This window comes from Coregonus lavaretus (genome assembly GCF_964263955.1).
Source record: "Coregonus lavaretus genome assembly, chromosome: 10".
NCBI classification, from domain to species: Eukaryota; Metazoa; Chordata; class Actinopteri; order Salmoniformes; family Salmonidae; genus Coregonus; species Coregonus lavaretus.
The window spans coordinates 43158686-43179434 of NC_139997.1; the positions used below are offsets into that span (position 1 = coordinate 43158686).

At 46.5% G+C, this 20749-nt stretch overlaps 1 pseudogene across 1 annotated transcript in view; it reads right to left on the minus strand.

Moving 5' to 3' along the window:
- Positions 1–20749, minus strand: part of LOC311136341 (roundabout homolog 2-like) — a 254109-nt pseudogene that overhangs the window by 20269 nt on the left and 213091 nt on the right. The window contains exons 9-18 of the transcript in view: positions 15325–15406; positions 14478–14643; positions 13936–14102; positions 13648–13769; positions 8401–8632; positions 6581–6705; positions 6132–6303; positions 4945–5121; positions 3781–3807; positions 3539–3578 (exon numbers count right to left, since the gene is read on the minus strand). The product of the transcript in view is annotated as a roundabout homolog 2-like (transcript). The remainder of the gene's footprint in view (positions 1–3538; positions 3579–3780; positions 3808–4944; positions 5122–6131; positions 6304–6580; positions 6706–8400; positions 8633–13647; positions 13770–13935; positions 14103–14477; positions 14644–15324; positions 15407–20749) is intronic.

Below are 20749 nucleotides of genomic sequence, written 5' to 3' on the forward strand. Positions count from 1 at the left end.
TAATACACACGCACGCACACACATACACACACAAATACACACTTGTGGACTCAGGCAACACAACGCACAGTTTGTTTTTAGCGTATTTGTTTTGCTACATTTGTTTCAGCTCAGGACTGGATCTGCCTGCTCAGGTGTGACAAAGTAGAGAAAGAGAGAGGAAATAGAAGAAACACAAGAAAGCAGAGAGAAAGACAGAGGGAGAGGAAGAGTCTGATCCCTAGCTCCTGGAGGATCTCTCTTCATTCTCACTGAGTCAGTGCCCAATGATATTCAGCCAGTGATATTCAGCCAGTGATATTCAGCCAGTGATATTCAGAGCTACGTATCTGTCACGCCCTGACTCAATGGGACGTTTATTTGTTGAGTCAGGGTGTGTATATTCCGTGTTGTGTTTGTTCATTGTTGTAGAATCTAGTATGTCTAGATCTATGTTGGCCGGTGTGGTTCTCAATCAGAGGCAGCTGTCGCTCGTTGTCTCTGATTGGGGACCATACTTGGGCAGCCTATTGGCACTAGTGGGTTGTGGGATCTTGTTCCGTGTGAGGTATGTTGTTTGTCTACCTTGGACTTCACGTTTCGTTTCATTTGTTGTTTTGTCGTGGTGTTTATTCTATATAAATAAACATGTATGCATATCACGCTGCGCCTTGGTCCGTCCCGTTCGTCAACGATCGTGACAGAAGATTCCACCAAACGAGGACCAAGCAGCGTGCCCAGGAAGAGCGAGTAGCGATGTCACAGGTGGGCAAATTGTGGTCATGGGAGGAGATATTTGCGGGGAAAGGGCCATGGGCGAAGGTAAATGCCCAGGCAGGAGAGGAGAAACGGCGCCAACCGTGCCGACGACGGAGACCCGAGAGGCAACCCCAAGAAATGTTTTTTGGGGGCACACGGTGTGGACGACGAGGCAGCAGGAGGCCGCGACAGGGCGGATCTGCAGGTTAGGAGAGGAGGCCACCAGGTTACGGGGGCTATTGGTTCAGAGGGAGCTGGAGTTATTCAGTCAGAGGGAGGTGCTACAGGAGGCAAAAAGGGAGAAGGAAGGTGTAGAGGCACGGCGAGAGGAGCTGGTTAGGCAGCAGAAGGGGGTTTATAAAGGAACCCAGTCCCGCTCCTCGCACCAAGCAAGTGGTGCGTGTCGCCAGTCCGGTCCGGCCCGTTCCTGCTCCTGCTCCCCGCACTAAGCCAGTGGTGCGTGTTCCCAGTACGGCCCGACCCGTTCCTGCTCCTCGCATCAAGCCAGTGGTGCGCGTCGCCAGCCCGGTCCGGCCTGTTCCTGCGCCTCGTACCAAGCCAGTGGTGTGCGTCGCCAGCCCGGCCCGGCCTGTTCCTGTCTCTCGCACCAAGCCAGTGGTGCGCGTCGCCAGCCCGGTCTGGCCTGTTCCTGTCACTCGCACCAAGCCAGTGGTGCGTGTCGCCAGCCCGGTCCGGCCTGTTCCTGTCCCTCGCACCAAGCCAGTGGTGCGCGTCGCCAGCCCGGTCCGGCCTGTTCCTGTCCCTCGCACCAAGCCAGTGGTGCGCGTCGCCAGCCCGGCCCGGCCTGTTCCTGCTCCTCGCACCAAGACAGTGGTGCGCGTCGCCAGCCCGGTCCGGCCTGTTCCTGTCCCTCGCACCAAGCCAGTGGTGCGCGTCGCCAGCCCGGTCCGGCCTGTTCCTGTCCCTCGCACTAAACCAGTGATGCGCGTCGCCAGCCCGGCCCGGCCTGTTCCTGTCCCTCGCACCAAGCCAGTGGTGCGCGTCGCCAGCCCGGTCCGGCCTGTTCCTGCCCCTCGCACCAAGCCAGTGGTGCACGTCGCCAGCCCGGTCCGGCCTGTTCCTGTCCCTCGTAGCAAGCCAGTTGGGCGCGTCGCCAGCCCGGTCCGGCCTGTCCCACCGGTGCCCAGTTCAGCTCCGGTCAGCTGCTCCACTCCGGAGCCAGAGCAATCTGCTCCACCGGGGTCCAGTCCAGCTCCGGTCAGCGGATCCACTCCGGAACCAGAGCAGTCCGCTCCACCGGTGCTCAGTTCAGCTCCGGTCAGCTGCTCCACTCTGGAGCCAGAGCAATCCGCTCCACCGGGGTCTAGTCCAGCTCCGGTCAGCGGCTCCACTCCGGAGCCAGAGCAGTCCGCTCCACCGGTGCCTGATCCAGCTCCGGTCAGCGGCTCCACTCCGGAGCCAGAGCAGTTCGCTCCACCGTCGTCGGGTCCAGCTCCAGTCAGTGGTTCCAGTCCAGACCCAGACGTTAGCCTCTCTCCAGGTTCGGGGTCTCCCACACCAGGGTCCAGACAGGGCTTGGTACTTCGTGGGAGGAAGGAGAGGGGAAGCAGCGCGCCGAGGTCCAGACCTGACCAGGGGCGCAACAGGGAGGCGGAGAATAGGTGGTGGTCACGCCCGGAGCCGGATCCGCCTCCGAGGCGGAATGCCCACCCGGCCCCTACCCTGTTATGTTTATGTGGCGCGGTCGGAGTCCGCACCTTTGGGGGGGGGTACTGTCACGCCCTGACTCAGGGGACGTTTATTTGTTGAGTCAGGGTGTGTATATTCGGTGTTGTGTTTGTTCATTGTTGTAGAATCTAGTATGTCTAGATCTATGTTGGCCGGTGTGGTTCTCAATCAGAGGCAGCTGTCGCTCGTTGTCTCTGATTGGGGACCATACTTAGGCAGCCTATTGGCACTAGTGGGTTGTGGGATCTTGTTCCGTGTGAGGTATGTTGTTTGTCTACCTTGGACTTCACGTTTCGTTTCATTTGTTGTTTTGTCGTGGTGTTTATTCTATATAAATAAACATGTATGCATATCACGCTGCGCCTTGGTCCGTCCCGTTCGTCAACGATCGTGACAGTATCTCTGTAAGACAGACCACACTAGACTAGCTGTAGAAGACAGGGGTGATCTACATTCCTATACTGCCAGTGTCTGAAAGCATTAATAATCATTTCACTGCACCTGCGATAACATCTGCAAAACGGTGGATGCGACCAATAAACTTTGATTTGATTTGCCTGCCTGCCTGCCTGGGGTTCAGTGGGACTGGGGAGTCTCCTCTCCGGCCCCTATCCCCTGGGTCATTATCACTTTACATCATTACATATGCTTGCATTCTGGAGGTGTGCTGTGAGCCATGCGGCAGCCTGTCAGTCGACAGGCAAATTCATCACCCCCTGGCAATGCCGCCACCGGCCCCACCGCACAGGATGAACGAGCCAATAAAAAAACCTGCTCTGCCTGCATTCATCGTTTCTGATAATTTCACGGGAGTAATTGATGACTCAATCAATCGATACATCAAACCATGTGTTGCACCAGGATGAATAAGTGGAGGAGCGTTGGAACATATAGGAAGTGAATTCATATTCCAATGACTTTGTGCCCTCCATGAAGGTTGATCAAGTTCCATCATCACACCATGGATGGACGGATGGATCATCACTTCTAATATTTATTTGCTACTGTAATCTCTGCATGCCAATGTGTTTGAGTGATGGGAGGGTTGAATGACTTAATAAGGATTTTGATTGTATTATGGAAAGGTTATAGACAGAGGTGTGATCCTCACCTTCCATTTCCAATCAGGCCTCTGTCTCGTTGGAATGTCACTGTGGTCCAACCAGAGAGAGATGGCAAGGAGCAGGGAGAGAGAGAGAGAGAGGGAAGAATTTTAATCAGAAGAGTGCTCTGTTAAGATTGAATGTGTTTCAAGCTGTTATATATTTTTATCATATATATTCTCAAAACATATTCTAGTGCTATAGCCCAATATCCAAAGTTAGGTGACAAGACAGGACAAATGGTCAATACCTGCACGGGTAAAGGTGAAGGACTGAACTGCAAAACAAAAAGACAGTGTGTGTGTGTTAAAAGCCTGCCGACACTGTAGTGTCGACACAATCGATGTAACATCAGCATAAACAAACATGAACACAGCCACAGACATAAAAAAGATGCAAACACCATCCTTTTGACGATGGTAGTCATATTTTCATCAGGAAAAATGTGACAAAGAATAACTAGAGTATGGATGAGAAATACAAAGCAGGCAGCAAAAACGGAGACAGAAACATTAAACTGGATATTGAAGATACATTTGCTCTGAGAAAAGGTGGGATCAGAGGAGCAGCGATGGTGAATAAAGTAAATCACTATTGAATTAGGTAATCAACATGGTTTCCACCCCAGCCACTGAAGCATGGTGATAGCAATACACATTATAATGACAATAGTCTCCCTCCCCCTCCCCCTCGGAGGGCCGATCGAAAAAATTGCGTACCTAAATCTGGAGAATGCATTTACGGCTAATGTGTGAACAATATGGGTCACGGTCACATAATGAAAGGGAATGTGAATTACTTATTTCAAATAAGTGTATTTGAGTCTTAAGGTGAAGTTTTGATGGGATTGTGTTTACAGCCGATGCACATAGGTGCACAATGGATTAAGGCAAATAGGACTTATTTCCGTCTGAATTGAATATCTCTACCTTTGTTGTGCATTAAATGATACACCATCAAGCCAAAACACCTCTGTCTATTACCTCTGGGATTCCACTAACTCACGCTAGACACATCCTCTAAAGATAGTTGGTAAAGCTTATCTACTCTGTAATGTGTCTGCGTAGTGTCTCTGATCTCTGTTGATATAACTCAGGCCTGTATCTGCAACAGTATATAGTGGTTCTGACCTGCATAGTGTCTCTGATCTCTGTTGATATAACTCAGGCCTGTATCTGCAACAGTATATAGTGGTTCTGACCTGCATAGTGTCTCTGATCTCTGTTGATATAACTCAGGCCTGTATCTGCAACAGTATATAGTGGTTCTGACCTGCGTAGTGTCTCTGATCTCTGTTGATATAACTCAGGCCTGTATCTGTAACAGCATATAGTGGTTCTGACCTGCATAGTGTCTCTGATCTCTGTTGATATAACTCAGGCCTGTATCCGTAACAGTATATAGTGGTTCTGACCTGCGTAGTTGCTGAGGCCCTTCCTCTTCTTCCTCCTCCAGTACAGCCAGGCGCTGAAGCCCATGAGGACGATCCAGCAGGCCCCTCCCAGCCCAGCGATGAAGGCCGGCTGCTTCACCACGTCTGAGATGCTGTTGTTGCCCTCCGCCCCCTTCATCACATCACGCAGCTCTGCACCTGGGGACAGACAGGAGGGGACAGGGGACAAGAGACACCCATCAGATTGACACCATGGCATCTGGTGGATGGATAGTGCTTTGTTGTCCAGTAGACCTAAACCAGTCAACGGATAACATCTCTCAAAAGCGATTAAAATCAATGTTTATCAATAGTTAATATCAAAATATACTATATGATTTAAAAACAATAAACTCTATACGAAAGATACAATCACGTTACAGTTATATTCTAGGGTTAAAGCAATACAACACTATGAAACACTATAGATAAAGAATATCAAATAAAAAACACACCATCGAAACCATAAAAAACTGCAATATGTGGGCAGAGAGTTCATCAATTCAGCAGTGCTCTCATCAATTTGAGCTCCGAGACAGGAGATTGACAGAGCAGATCAGACAGATTTTGATTTTCTGCTGCAGCTACTGTGCTGTGAAATTAGATTCACAGTCTCCAGCGTGAGCAGGAGCACCAGTCCCAGTCATTAAGCCTTAGTCCACAGGCCTCTGTTTGCCTGTCTCTGGCCGTTAAGGATATTTTCTCCACACATCAGTCAAAAGTCACGGATGAAGAGCGTCTGGCCTGGTTCTGATATTGATTTTAGGCCTATATACTCAGCGCATCCTTCAGCTGTTTGATTAGATGTGATAGGATGATAAACCCACCCCAATAACACTGTCTACAATTTTTAGCGATGGCCACACAGATATCGAGGATTATTATTATGGCTAACAGCACTCACCACATTGTTACTGGACCCTACACTAAATGAACTGCTATTGATTTCCTGATAGAGCGCTATGTATGGAGCATGCCTTACAGAATTCACTGAACCCCTCGTTTCAAACCGTACACATGTTATCTCCGACAATGCACAATCATCTTATTTCCAAGCGCAATAAATTGATCAATCCTTCTTCCGGACCGCCTGCCTGTGAATCAGATTAGGGTTCCCTGCTATTATGTGGGTTGCCTTAGACCCTGTACCCTGTGTGTTTGTGTGTTACCTATGATAATAGGCTGGGGCTCGCTCTTCACTCCCACCCCAGAGCTGGTGCCTGCCGCCACCTCCACACGGTACTGCACCCCCGCCTGCAGACCCCCCACCACCACCGAACGGATGGCCGCATCCACCGTCTTATTCACATGGAAATGGGTCTCATTTGCCAGGCACCAGATCTAACACACATACACACACACACACACACACACACACAGGGACAGGGACAGGAATTTGTGATGAGAGACAGTTGATACCCAATTTTAAATCAAATCAAAGTTTATTGGCACAGGTAAACAGTGTAATAAAATGCTTACTAGCAAGGTTCCTCAACAGTGCAATGTAAAAATGTATTGTAATATTTATACACAATACACATACAGTGAACCTGTATACCAGAGCCTTTCTTCTCAATATAAGACTCTACTGTCTCCTATACAGATGGCTGTTCCCTACCTTGTACTCCTGGATGATGCCGTTCTGGTGGTCTGTGGGAGGGGGGTCCCAGGACACACTGATGGAGGTGCTGTTATGGTTCCCCACTGTCAGCACTGTCACCTGCTGAGGAGGAGCGCTGGGTGCTGCATGGGGAGACACAACAAAACAAAACACATCAACATAAATATTACCACATACCGATATTCTCATTCCAACAGAAAACTGCTGCTGCTGCTGCCTGCCGTTGCTGTTTGCCAGAGCACAACAGAGAGCACTGCCTTGATTTATATTAAAATAATTCAGTGAGGCAGGCTTTCTCTGTAGCAGCAGCAAAGCACAATGCCACTGCATTAACAAAATGTGTTAAAGCCAAAATATGTTAAAGCAGTGGCATTGTCATTTGCTGCTTGGGGGAGCCACCACCACATACAGAAATGACAGCACTCTATACACTTCATGCTTCCTGACTATATCTCTCTTTATCTTCCTCTCTCCAACCTTCATTCCTTAGAGTATACTTACATTTTGCTTTTTCTAATTTCTCATTCCCTTTTCTCTCTTTTAAAGTTGCAACAGAGTAACAAAGTACCAGAGGTCTCTTGGGGCCTTCATAGGTTTAGGGGGATCTACTATAGCAATCCATCTAGTTGAACAGCCAATTAGAATCTCTAATGCTACACAATACTATTGGCCTTCATGTTAATGAATCACGGCCAACACACAAAGGCGCGCATTATGCATATCTGAGCTAAATGAAAGCACTCCATTCTGGTGTACAGTAATAAAAGAGATGCTAATAAGTCCATTAGCTCTGTGATGTATCGGCGGCAGAAATGTGACCCGTGGTGTGCCGCGTCATGTGCTAAGTGACACTATGGCAACCCCAAGTCCAATCGTTTGAGATCTACAAAACACTCTTGATCCCCTGTGTGGGCAGCTAGACCACTCAGACCCTTCACCTTCAAAGGATGTATGGGGATTAAAACAGATAGCGGACATCTGCAGGCTGAATCTTAACCTGAGACACCCATGTAACTTGAGCTTCTGTTCAAACCTCTGACTGACATCAATGTTTGAGACGTTTAATTTATGCATGTATATGATGGAGAGGCGGCGAGAGAGAGTGAGAGAGAAAGAAAGAAAGAAAGAAAGAAAGAAAGAAAGAAAGAAAGAAAGAAAGAAAGAAAGAAAGAAAGAAAGAAAGAGAAGGGTTGGAGGGAGGAAGGTAACCTCATAAAATCACAGCATGAATGTTGTATGCAACAGGGGCATGGCAGGCGATGTTACAGCAGGTGTCCAGGGAGAGCAGAAAGAGGAACAGGGAGAGATGCAGGTGAGAGAAGCAGAGGTCCCGTGTAGCTCAGTTGGTAGAGCATGGCGTTTGCTACGCCAGGGTTGTGGGTTTGTTACCCACGGGGGACCAGTATAAAAAAAATATTTAAACAAATGTATGCACTCACTAACTGTAAGTCACTCTGGATAAGAGCGTCTGCTAAATTACTAAAATGTAAATGTTTGAGCTGGTGTTACAGGAAACAGCCTCCCCCGCTTCAGAGCAGAGATGTCTCAGAGTTCTGCCACAGGGGAGATGCCACCGCATCACTCTGTATTTGTGTGTCTTCTCTTGAGTGTGTCTGTTTGCAGAGAGTGTGTGTGGGTGTGTAATGACATTCTGTATCAGCTTCTAGGTACAGTATGTGGCCATTACCTGATGTAGCAAACAAGTAGCATTGATGTAAAACAATTTCAGGAGTTTCCTGAAAATAATACCTCCTACACAGTTGGCAATATCTTTTTGTTGCGTCACTACACATATTGAGTCGGTAAAGGTCCTTTACCTTCCTCCAAGGTGCGTGCTGTCATTGATTCACTGTCTGCTCCCTGGAACTCATTGAAGTACGGACGCACTTTTATCTCATAGACAACACCCTTCTTCAGGCCAAACAGAGCCACGTCTCTCTCTGAGGGGACCTTGAGGTCCTGCACCTGCCAGGCCCCCGGGGAGGGCAGGCCTGATGTCTGCCTGTACAGAATACGATAGCCCTGGATGAACTGGGAAGGGTTCTCCACCTGAAGGAGGGAAAGGAGAGAGAAAGAGGAGGGTAGGAAGAAGAGGAGATGATTTATATTGAGGATTTTTAAAGGGATTTTTCAATAACGTAATGATATAAGAACATTTCTTCTTCAACAGCTAAATCATATCGACTGTGAGTCATAGTAACTACTTCCTCTCCATTTAAATACACCACATGCCAACCAAACCAGCAAAACAGAGAGCTACGAAGCTCTTACACCCTGACTGACAGAGTGGATTAAAACCGCACATGATCCTTTTCTGTAAACAAATCGCATTACTATGGCGGGGGAAAGTTGCAGAGGTGGGGTCTGGGGAGGGAGTGTGCAACATAACTCACAGTAATGGCTTGTTAACAGGGGCAGAAGCAAGCAAAAGCTTTTACAGGGCAAATAAAGCAGCTGTTTACCGTCAGCCCAGTCCAAATAAATCATGGAATCATGCTGCCGATGCTCTGCCTCTACGGTTGCCTGCTTGCATTTCATTAACGATATGATTCGTGAATCTATAAGCTTTATGAACGCCCGCCCCCACACTCTCTCTTTCCCCTCCCCTCCCTCCGTTAGCTGTAATATAACTGATTGATCCAGCTAGATGCAGCCAAAGTGGGAGTAAATATCATAAACAAGCCCATTATGTTTAGTTTTCCCTTGTCTTATAAGACAGTTATGCTAGGGTACGGTAGGAGAAGGATTTTGCTTGACAATAATAGTATTTGTGAAGAATAAAAAACAATGCTTATTCTGAGACTTAATCTGGCCTGTGTTACAATGTAATTACATACTAGAAATATTATCATATAACTGTTTGAAGATGGTAGATGGTATCTCAAAGTGTAACTTCAATTGAATGGTATTTTTGATTGTTCCCTTGAATAAGCCATGTTATAAACTAGTGTACCATCTGATAAACGAAACAATGGTGCTATGCAGCACTATGCAAATCCCTTTCTCGAAGAGCCCAGATACCCAATAATGTTAAAATGACCTCAAGGCACCCGTGCTGAAGCATATGGAGTGTGTGCATGTGTGTACGTATGTGTGTAAGTGTATTTACAGTACCAGTCAAAAGTTTGGACACACCTACTCATCTTTATTTTATCTATTTTCTACATTGTAAAATTATAGTGAAGACATCAAAACTATGAAATAACACATACGGAATCATGTAGTAACCAAAAAAGTGTTAAACAAATCAAAATATATTTGAGATTTGAGATTCTTCAAAGAAGCCACCCTAAGCCTTGATGACAGCTTTGCACACTCTTGGCATTCTCTCAACCAGCTTCATGAGGTAGTCACCTGGAATGCATTTCAATTAACAGGTGTGCCTTCTTAAAAGTTAATTTGTGGAATTTCTTTCTTGAGCCAATCAGTTGTGTTGTGACAAGGTACGGGTGGTATACAGAAGATAGCCCTATTTGGTAAAAGACCAAGTCCATATTATGGCAAGAACAGCTCAAATAAGCAAAGAGAAACGACAGTCCATCATTACTTTAAGACATGAATGTCAGTCAATACGAACATTTCAAGAACTTTGAAAGTTTCTTCAAGTGCAGTCGCAAAAACCATCAAGCGCTATGATGAAACTGGCTCTCGTGAGGACCGCCACAGGAATGGAAAACCCAGAGTTACCTCGGCTGCAGAGGATAAGTTAATTACAGTTACCAGCCTCAGAAATTGCAGCCCAAATAAATGTGTCACAGAGTCTCACATCTCAACATCAACTGTTCAGAGGAGACTGCGTGAATCAGGCCTTCATGGTTGAATTGCTGCAAAGAAACCCCTACTAAAGGACACCAATAATAAAAAGAGACTTTCTTGGGCCAAGAAACATGAGCAATGGACATTAGACCGGTGGAAATCTGTCGTTTGGTCTGATGAGTCCTAATATGAGATTTTTTGGCTCCAACCGCCGTGTCTTTGTGAGACGCAGAGTAGGTGAACGGATGATCTCCGCATGTGTGGTTCCCACCGTGAAGCATGGAGGAGGAGGTGTGATGGTGTGGGAGTGCTTTGCTGGTGACACTGTCAGTGATTTATTTAGAATTCAAGGCACACTTAACCAGCATGGCTACCACAGCATTTTGCAGCGATACGCCATCCCATCTGGTTTGCACTTAGTGGGACTATCATTTGTTTTTCAACAGGACAATGACCCAACACACCTCCAGGCTGTGTAAGGGATATTTGACCAAGAAGGAGAGTGATGGAGTGCTGCATCAGATGACCTGGCCACAATAACCCGACCTCAACCCAATTGAGATGGTTTGGGATGAGTTGGACCGCAGAGTGAAGGGAAAGCAGCCAACAGGTGCTCAGCATATGTGGGAACTCCTTCAAGAATGTTGGAAAGCATTCCAGGTGAAGCTGGTTGAGAGAATGCCAAGAGTGTGCAAAGCTGTCATCAAGGCAAAGGGTGGCTACTTTGAATAATATAAAATCTCAAATATATTTTGATTTGTTTAACACTTTTTTGGTTTCTACATGATTCCATATGTGTTATTTCATAGTTTTGATTTCTTCACTATTATTCTACAATGTAGAAAATCCATTGAATGAGTAGGTGTGTCCAAACTTTTGACTGGTACTGTATGTCAGTGGAGGCTCCTCAGAGGAGGAAGGGGAGGACCATCATCTTCAGTGAATTGTATAAAATAAAAATAGTGAAACATTACAAAAGTTATCCTTTTTAGATAAAAATATACTAAATATATTCACGTCAACAGCACTCTGTAGGGTAGCACCATGGTGTAGCCGGAGGACAGCTAGTTTCCGTCCTCCTCTGGGTACATTGACTTCAATACAAAACCTAGGAGGCTCATGGTTCTCATCCCCTTCCATAGACTTTCACAGTAATTATGACAACTTCCGGAGGACGACTTCCAAACTATCAGAGCTCTTGTAGCATGAACTGACATGTTGTCCACCCAATCAAATGATCAGATAATTAATCTAGCACTGGAAGCATAAGCTACAGCTAGCTAGCACTGCAGTGCATAAAATGTGTTGAGTAGTTGACTCAAAGAGAGAGAAAGAGAATAGTTGCAACAGTTTTTAACAAATTAATTTATACTAAAATGAAGGAGAAGCGAGAGAGAGAGAGAGAGAGAGAGAGAGAGAGAGAGAGAGAGAGAGAGAGAGAGAGAGAGAGAGAGAGAGAGAGAGAGAGCTATATTTCATTGTATTTTATTTAACTTTCACTTAACTAGCGAATGCAGGTATCTATTTTAGCCTACTCAAACAGAGAGAGATGCTATGTTAGCTAGCTGGCTATGGCTATCCAACACTGGAACTCTTCCAAGATAAGATTTTGGTTTTACTAATTTACTGCATGATTGTAGTGGGTTTACTAACGCGTTAGTTCTAGTGGCTACAGTATGTTGACTAGCTATGACGTTAGCTAACTATCTAGGCTGTGTGTAGCGGTTAGTGGTTATGATTTGAAGGTTTGGCTTGGAAAGGTTTTTTCACCTGGTCACAGGCAACTGATGTGTTGTACACTGAAGTCCACATGCGAAGGGAAAAGGTGAGAGGAGGAGAGCACGTAGATGTGAGAAGTAATTCTACAACGAGCAAAATGATCATGTTTGTATGTGGCTGCTATGAAAGTGATCTGTGTTTGCGTATGATCAGGGGTGTATTCATTCTGCCGATTCTATTGAAAAAAGTTTCTTAAACGTAAGCAAACGGAACGAAATGGGGATAAACATACAGTACCTGCATTTGTCCAATACAAATTCTCATTTGCAACTGTTGGACTAATGATTACACCCTAGATCAGCTAGATGCAGGCAATAGTGTGCAAGGCGGTGATGAATGTGTCACTGTCTGTCACCTAGATTACTCTAAATTTTCTCTTGACCTGTGCACCTACATTGTAAACGTTCATTCATAGGCTAGGTTGTAGCAACCTAATTATGGGTATAGGGAAAATTTGAGTATCTTGTAGTAGCCTAAACCTATCGATGTTACATTGAGCTGGGTGAATGGAACATGAATGACAGTCATCCATTATATAATAGAAATAAGGCCAATCGTCCTCCCTCATCTATTGTCTTATTGACTGTACGTTTTGTTTATTCCATATGTAACTCTGTGTTGTTGTTGTTTTTTCCACACTGCTTTGCTTTATCTTGGCCAGGTCGCAGTTGTAAATGAGAACTTGTTCTCAACTGGCTTAACTGGTTAAATAAAGGTGAAATAAATAAATAAAAAATCTTAAATGTCACCGACCGCCACTGCTGTATGTGTACTTGTGTGTGGAATGGAAGAGCCTCTGTCATTAAGCAGTGCTCTCCAGAAGGCAGATGGGACATCTTGCCAAGGGAAAATATGAATAACCTCCAGATAAGAGCTGACTGCAAACCGCTTCCAAAAGAGAGAACACAACATGTTGCCGCTAATGGTGATCTATTTGTCTCAGTGAGAAACATTTGTCTTAATTCCTGCGTCACTCAAACAATCACAGATTGATGGAACATCAGCTGTCCCTGGACTCCACGTCCACCTGTCTCAGACACTCGCACTGTGTGTGTGTGCACGCGTGTGTGTGTTTATGCATGTGTGTGTGTGTGTGCGTGTGCCAACTGAGAACAGACAGTGGAAAACACACAGCATTCTGTATGAAAAACTAAACTCAAACTGTGTGTATGAAGCTTGGAGATAAGCAAAGGCTTGGAGCTGGCTCTGTTCCTGAACTATCCTAATGCTGTACAAGGCTCATCTCTCTCGCTATTCAGCTCTTCAGATTCTATACTGCCTGTTTGATTCAGTGAGAATAATAACTCACCACAGAGACAACGCACCCTGGTTCATACCAAACCTACTCATACTAGTTCCTCATTGTGACATCTATAAATAAATTAATAATTGGGCTCTGCAAGTCAAAATGTTAAGTTAAAGTGTGTTTGTTGAGTCCCATTAAAGATGGTCAAACTGTTAACTGCAATTCTGTCGACAAGCAACAATAAAAACAATTCATAGTATAGATTCATATCAGTTGTACTCACAGTCCATGTGACTTGGACAGAGGTGGAGCTGATGACCACAGGGTTGTGCATGCTGACCACCACATCACCCAGCTCCTTCTGGACACGTCGATGGTCGACACCCTGCACCGGAGGGCTGATGTCTGTGAGAGAGAGAGAGAGAAAGAGAGAGAGAAAGTGAGAGAGTGACAGAGACAGAGAGAGCGAGAAAGTGAGAGAGAGAGAGAGAGAGAAAGAGGATGATGCCAATTGCAATCAAAACCTTATGAAAATGTTATAATGGCAAGAGTGGTTGGTTGGGTACAGTACCTTGGGTGCGGACAGGCTCAGACATGGGGCTGGGGTCTCCGAGACCCTGGGCGTTGACCGCTCTGATGATGAACAGGTAGACCGTGTTGGGTCGCAGGTCCTTGACCGTGAACTGTGTAGTCTTCACGTGGTCAGCCACAGTCTGCCAGCTGTTGCTGACAAGCTGACTGCTCAAAGAGAAAACAGGAGGAAGATATTTAGTGAAGCCAAGAAAAGCTTTTACGGTAATAGCGTTCCATAGCTACAGTAGTCCTATTGTTTTTCACTTAGCTAATTTAACTAGCAAAATCAAGACATCTGCAACTCTAGTCTGAAACCAAACCTAAACACTTTTTAGTGGTTCAAATAAACCCTGATCAACCTTGTTGGACTGTACATTATTCTTGTATACAGACTATTCTGCAATAGCCCTAGGATGTATGTGCTTGCCCTGAATGTGCCAGTTACCCTTATGCCCACATAAATGCATACATCTGTCATTGTTCTGAAAGTTTGGGGTAATTTACTGCAGCTTCGCTAAGGACCAAGGTTCCCAGACATACCCAAAGGCCTCAATGACATAGGAGGAGATTGTGGAGCCCTCCTCGGGCCCAGGTTCCCATGACAATGAGACAGTGTTCTTGGTGACATCAGTGACCTCTGGCTTGGAAGGAGGCCCTGGTAGGGCACTGGCATTGTGGGACATGGAGTCTGTGAGGTCACTGGACTCTGAGATGGAGAAAAGGAGAACAGGCTCTTTCACTGGACAAGGCAGATTGAAGGAGAAAGGAACGCATTAGGTGGATGGCTTCAATCAATGGTGTGTACACTATTAGAAAAAAGGGTTCCAAAAGGGTTATTTGGCTGTCCCCATAGGATAACCCTTTTTGGTTCCAGGTAGAACTATTTTGGGTAATCAAAAGAGAACCATGGCGCTCTCCCAGAAGCTTGGCTGGTGCGTAAAACACATGAATTCAGACAAACAAAGAGGTGTAATGGGTTCGCACTCAAAAATATGTTGCATAAAGCTTACTTCATTATTTGATGTTTTTAATGTTTTACTGCATCAGAGATAGTATACACAGACGTTTCGGCTTTACAGCCTTCTTCAGTGTGTACGTACCATTTTCTTTCATTCCAAACTGCATTTGTAAAGAACAACAGATGAGCAGCTTCTAATCAGGGTTGCCACTCATCTGCCAATCAGGGACTATTTTGGGTTCTATGTAGAATCCTCTGTGGGAAGGGTTCTACATGGAAACCAAAATGGTTATACCTGGAACCAAAAAGGGTTCTTCAAAGGGTTCTCCTACAGGGACAGCCGAAGAACCCTTTTCGGTTCTAGATAGCACCCGTTTTTCTAAGAGTGTAGAAGGGACAGTAAATCAAATGGACACATTGTTACTATACCTCTGACATCCAGGAAGGCACTCCATGAGGTCTCCCCACTGGAGCTGGTGGCCACACAGGTGTACAGCCCAAAGTCAGACAGCTGAGGAAGACAGAAGAACAAAGAACACATCAGAACATACACTGACCAGACAGTTTGACAATAAAACAACTGTCTTCCCATTTATTTCTCAAAAGAGAGACAACCAAACATGCATCCCTAAAACTGATCATACAACTGACCAACCAAACATTCAGCTGATGAACAAATCAATCAACTCCTCAATTAATAACAGTTTGGAAAGACAAAGGTTTTTATATACAGTACAGCGCCTTCAGAAAGTATTCACACCCCTTGTTGTGTTGCAGCCTGAATTTAAAATATATTAAATTGAGATTTTGTATCATTGGCCTACACACAATACCCCATAATGTAAAAGTTGAATTATGTTTTTAGATATTTAAAAAAATGAATTAAACATGACAAGCTGAGTTAATAAGTATTCAACCCCTTTGTTATGGCAAGCCTAAATACGTTCAGGAGTAGAAATGTGCTTAACAAGTCACATAATAAGTTGCATGGACTCACTCTGTGTGCAATAATAGTGTTTAACATGATTTTTTTTATGACTACCTCATCTCTGTACCCCACACATACAATTATCTGTAAGGTCCCTCAGTCGAGCAGTGAACTTCAAACACAGATTCAACAATAAAAATCAGGTTTTCAAATGCCTCGCAATGAAGGGTAGATGGGTAAAAAAAAAAGCAGACATTGAATATCCCTTTGAGCATGGTGAAGTTATTAATTACACTTTGGATGGTATATCAAAACACCAAGTCACTACAAAGACACAGAGGTCCTTCCTAACTCAGTTGCGGGAGAGGAAGGAAACCGGTCAGGGATTTCACCATAAGGCCAATGGTGACTTCAAAACAGTTACAGAGTTTAATGGCTGTGATAGGAGAGAACTGAGGATGGGTCAACAACATTGTAGTTACTCCACAATACTAACCTAAATGACAGAGTGAAAAGAAGGAAGCCTGTACAGAATAAAAATATTCAAAAACATGCATCCTGTTTGCAATAAGGCCGAAAGTAAAACTGCAAAAAATGTGGCAGAGAAATTAACTTGATGTACTGAATACAAAGCGTTATATTTGGGCCAAATCCAACACAACACATCACTGAATACCACTCTTCATATTTTCAAGCATGGTGGTGGCTGCACCATGTTGTGGGTATGCTTGTCATTGGCAAGGACTAGGGAGTTTTTGTTTTATAGAAAGAAACTGAATAGAGCTCAGCACAAGCAAAATTCTAGAGGAAAACCTGGTTCAATCTGCTTTCCAACAGACACTGGGAGACAAATTCACCTTTCAGCAGGACGAAAACCTAAAACACAAGGCCAAATATACAGTTGCTTACCAAGACGACAATTAATGTTCCTGAGTAGCCTAGTTACAGATTTGACTTAAATTGGCTTGAAAGAGCTTGAAGAGCTTGACAGAGCTTGAAGAATTTAAACAAAAATGATGTGCAAATATTGTACAATCCAGGTGTGCAAAGCTCTTAGAGACTTACCCAGAAAGACTCACAGCTATAACCAATGCCAAAGGAGATTCTAACATGTATTGACTCAGGAGGTTGAATATCTTGTGGTTTTATTTTTTATGTATTTTGTGTAGATGTGGAAAAAAATCAATGGGTGTCAATACTTTCTGAAGGTACTCATTGACGTACCGGACACCCCCGCAGCCCCGCAAGGCAGGGGCCCACGAGCTCTGCGGGGCCATGCTCCTAACATCGATGTCAATTATTATTATTATTTTTAATTAGTTTGACAGTAACCCTCCAAAAAGTCATTCATAAACCTTTTTAATTTCCATATGTCCTAGGAATCTAAGTGTTTGTTTCTTGGGCTTCAGGAATGTGACAGAAAAATTAAAAATAAACTGATTATAAGTATGAGGGGATACAGTGAGGGAAAAAAGTATTTGATCCCCTGCTGATTTTGTACGTTTGCCCACTGACAAAGAAATGATCAGTCTATAATTTTAATGGTAGGTTTATTTGAACAGTGAGAGACAGAATAACAACAAAAAAATCCAGAAAAACGCATGTAAAAAATGTTAGAAATTGATTTGCATTTTAATGAGGGAAATAAGTATTTGACCTTCTCTCAATCAGAAAGATTTCTGGCTCCCAGGTGTCTTTTATACAGGTAACGAGCTGAGATTGTCACGCAAACTGATGTGGATGCAGTGGTGGAGTCAAGCGCAGGACAAGGAGGCTAAGTCCAAAATGACTTTACTTAGAATGCACAAAGTCAAAACAACAGGCCTCTAAACAAAGGAGGCGAACGATTACGCACACACGCGTAAAACACTAAACATCTAACGAGACACCAATCGGACAGGCGGACAATTACACACAACTGCAAACAAACCAAAAGGGAAACTTATAGGTGACATAATCAATACTCAATACGAAACAGGTGCACACACAAGACCAGACCAAACAACTATCGAGAACATCCAGCGTTGGCAGCTAGTACTCCGGGGACGACGAACGCCGAAGCCTGCCCGAGCAAGGAGGAGGAGCAGCCTCGGCAGAATCCGTGACAGTACCCCCCCCCTTAACGCGCGGCCCCAGCCGTGCGCCGACCCCGGCCTCGGGGATGACCAGGAGGACGCGGAGCAGGGCGCGTGGGATGACTACGGTGGAACTCAGTCAGGAGGGATGGATCCAGAATGTCCCTCCTAGGCACCCAGCACCGTTCCTCCGGGCCGTACCCCTCCCACTCCACGAGATATTGTAGACCCCCCATCCGACGTCTCGAATCCACGATGGACCGGACTGAGTACGCCGGAGCCCCCTCGATGTCCAGTGGGGGCGGAGGAGTCTCTCTTATCTCACTGTCCTGGAGAGGACCAGCTACCACCGGCCTGAGGAGAGACACATGGAACGAGGGGTTAATGTGGTAATCAATAGGCAGTTGTAACTTGTAACAAACCTCGTTCAATCTCCTCAGGACTTTAAATGGCCCCACAAACCGCCGACCCAGCTTCCGGCAGGGCAGGCGAAGGGGCAGGTTTCGAGTCGAGAGCCAGACTCGATCTCCAGGTGCGTACACCGGACCCTCACTGCGGTGGAGATCGGCGCTCGCCTTCTGTCTATGGATGGCCCGCTGCAGATGGACGTGTGCAGCGTTCCACGTCTCCTCCGAGCGCCGAAACCACTCATCCACCGCAGGAGCCTCGATCTGGCTCTGATGCCATGGTGCCATCTCTGCCCAGGGGATATACCCCGACCACTCCTCCTGTCGGCCCTGGCAATAGGATCTCAGAAACCTACCCACATCCTGGTTCACTCTTTCCACCTGCCCATTACTCTCTGGGTGGTAACCCGAGGTAAGGCTCACCGAGACCCCCAAGCGTTCCATGAACGCTCTCAAGACTCTAGAGGTGAACTGGGGACCCCGATCAGACACTATATCCTCGGGCACCCCGTAGTGCCGGAAGACGTGGGTAAACAAAGCCTCAGCGGTCTGTAGGGCAGTAGGGAAGCCCGGCATTGGGATGAGACGACAGGCCTTAGAGAACCGATCCACAACGACCAGAATATTGGTATTCCCCTGAGAGGGGGGAAGGTCCGTGACAAAGTCCACCGAGAGGTGAGACCACGGCCGTTGTGGAACGGGCAGGGGTTGTAACTTCCCCCTGGGCAGGTGTCTAGGCGCCTTACACTGAGCGCACACCGAGCAGGAGGAGACATAAACCCTCAAATCCTTAGCTAAAGTTGGCCACCAGTACTTAGCGCTAAGGCAGTGCACTGTCCGGCCAATACCTGGATGTCCAGAGGAGGGTGACGTATGAGCCCAATAAATGAGACGATCACGGACCTCGAGCGGCACGTACGTCCGACCCACTGGACACTCTGGGGGAGTAGGGTCGGTACGTAACACCCGCTCAATTTCCGTATCGACCTCCCACACCACCGGTGCCACCAGACAAGACTCTGGCAGTATGGGAGTGGGCTCAATGGACCTCTCCTCTGTGTCATACCGCTGGGACAGGTCTGCCTTACCGTTCTGGGACCCTGGGATGTACGTTATCTTAAACACGAACCGGGTCAGAAACATGTTCCACCTAGCCTGACGAGGGTTCAATCTCCTAGCTGCCCGGATGTACTCCAGGTTACGGTGGTCAGTCAGAATGAGAAAAGGGTGTTGAGCCCCCTCAAGCCAATGCCTCCACACCTTTAGGGCTTGAACTACGGCTAACAGCTCCCTGTCCCCTACGTCATAATTTCGCTCCGCCGGGCTGAGCTTCTTAGAATAGAAAGCACAGGGGCGGAGTTTAGGTGGCGTGCCTGACCGTTGCGACAGCACTGCCCCAATATCGGCCTCTGACGCGTCCACCTCTACCTGGAACGGTAAAGCGGGGTCCGGGTGCGCCAGCACCGGAGCCGAAGTGAACAGGTCCTTCAGTTTACCAAACGCCCTGTCCGCTTCAGCCGACCACTGCAAACGCACCGGGCCCCCCTTCAGCAGGGAAGTAATGGGAGCTGCCACCTGTCCAAAACCCCGGATAAACCTCCGGTAGTAATTGGCAAAACCCAAAAACTGCTGCACCTCTTTAACAGTGGTTGGGGTTGGCCAATTACGCACGGCTGACACACGGTCAACCTCCATCTTCACCCCTGACGCGGACAACCGATAACCCAAGAAGGAGATGGACTCCTGGAAAAACAGACATTTCTCTGCCTTGACATACAAGTCATGCTCCAACAGCCTACCCAACACTCGGCGCACCAGTGCTACATGCTCGGCCCGTGTAGCAGAGTACACTAGGATGTCGTCAATGTACACTACTACACCCTGCCCATGCATGTCCCGGAAGATCTCATCCACAAAGGATTGGAAGACCGAAGGAGCATTCATTAACCCGTATGGCATGACGAGATACTCATAATGACCCGAGGTGGTACTAAATGCTGTCTTCCATTCATCTCCCTCCCTAATGCGCACCAAGTTGTAGGCGCTCCTGAGATCCAGTTTTGTGAAGAAACGCGCTCCGCGTAATGATTCAGTCATACTCGCAATCAGAGGAAGAGGATAACTGTATTTAACAGTGATCTGATTGAGACTACGGTAATCAATACACGGGCGCAACCCTCCATCTTTCTTCTTCACAAAAAATAATCTCGAGGACGCAGGGGAAGTGGAGGTCCGTATGTATCCTTGTCTCAGGGACTTGGCTATGTATGTCTCCATAGCCGCCGTCTCCTCTTGAGACAGAGGATACACATGGCTCCGCGGGAGTGCTGCCCCTGTCTGGAGGTCTATCGCACAATCTCCCTGTCTATGAGGTGGCAACTGCGTCGCCCTAGTCTTGCTGAACACGAGTGCCAAATCCTCATACTCAGGGGGAATGTGCATTG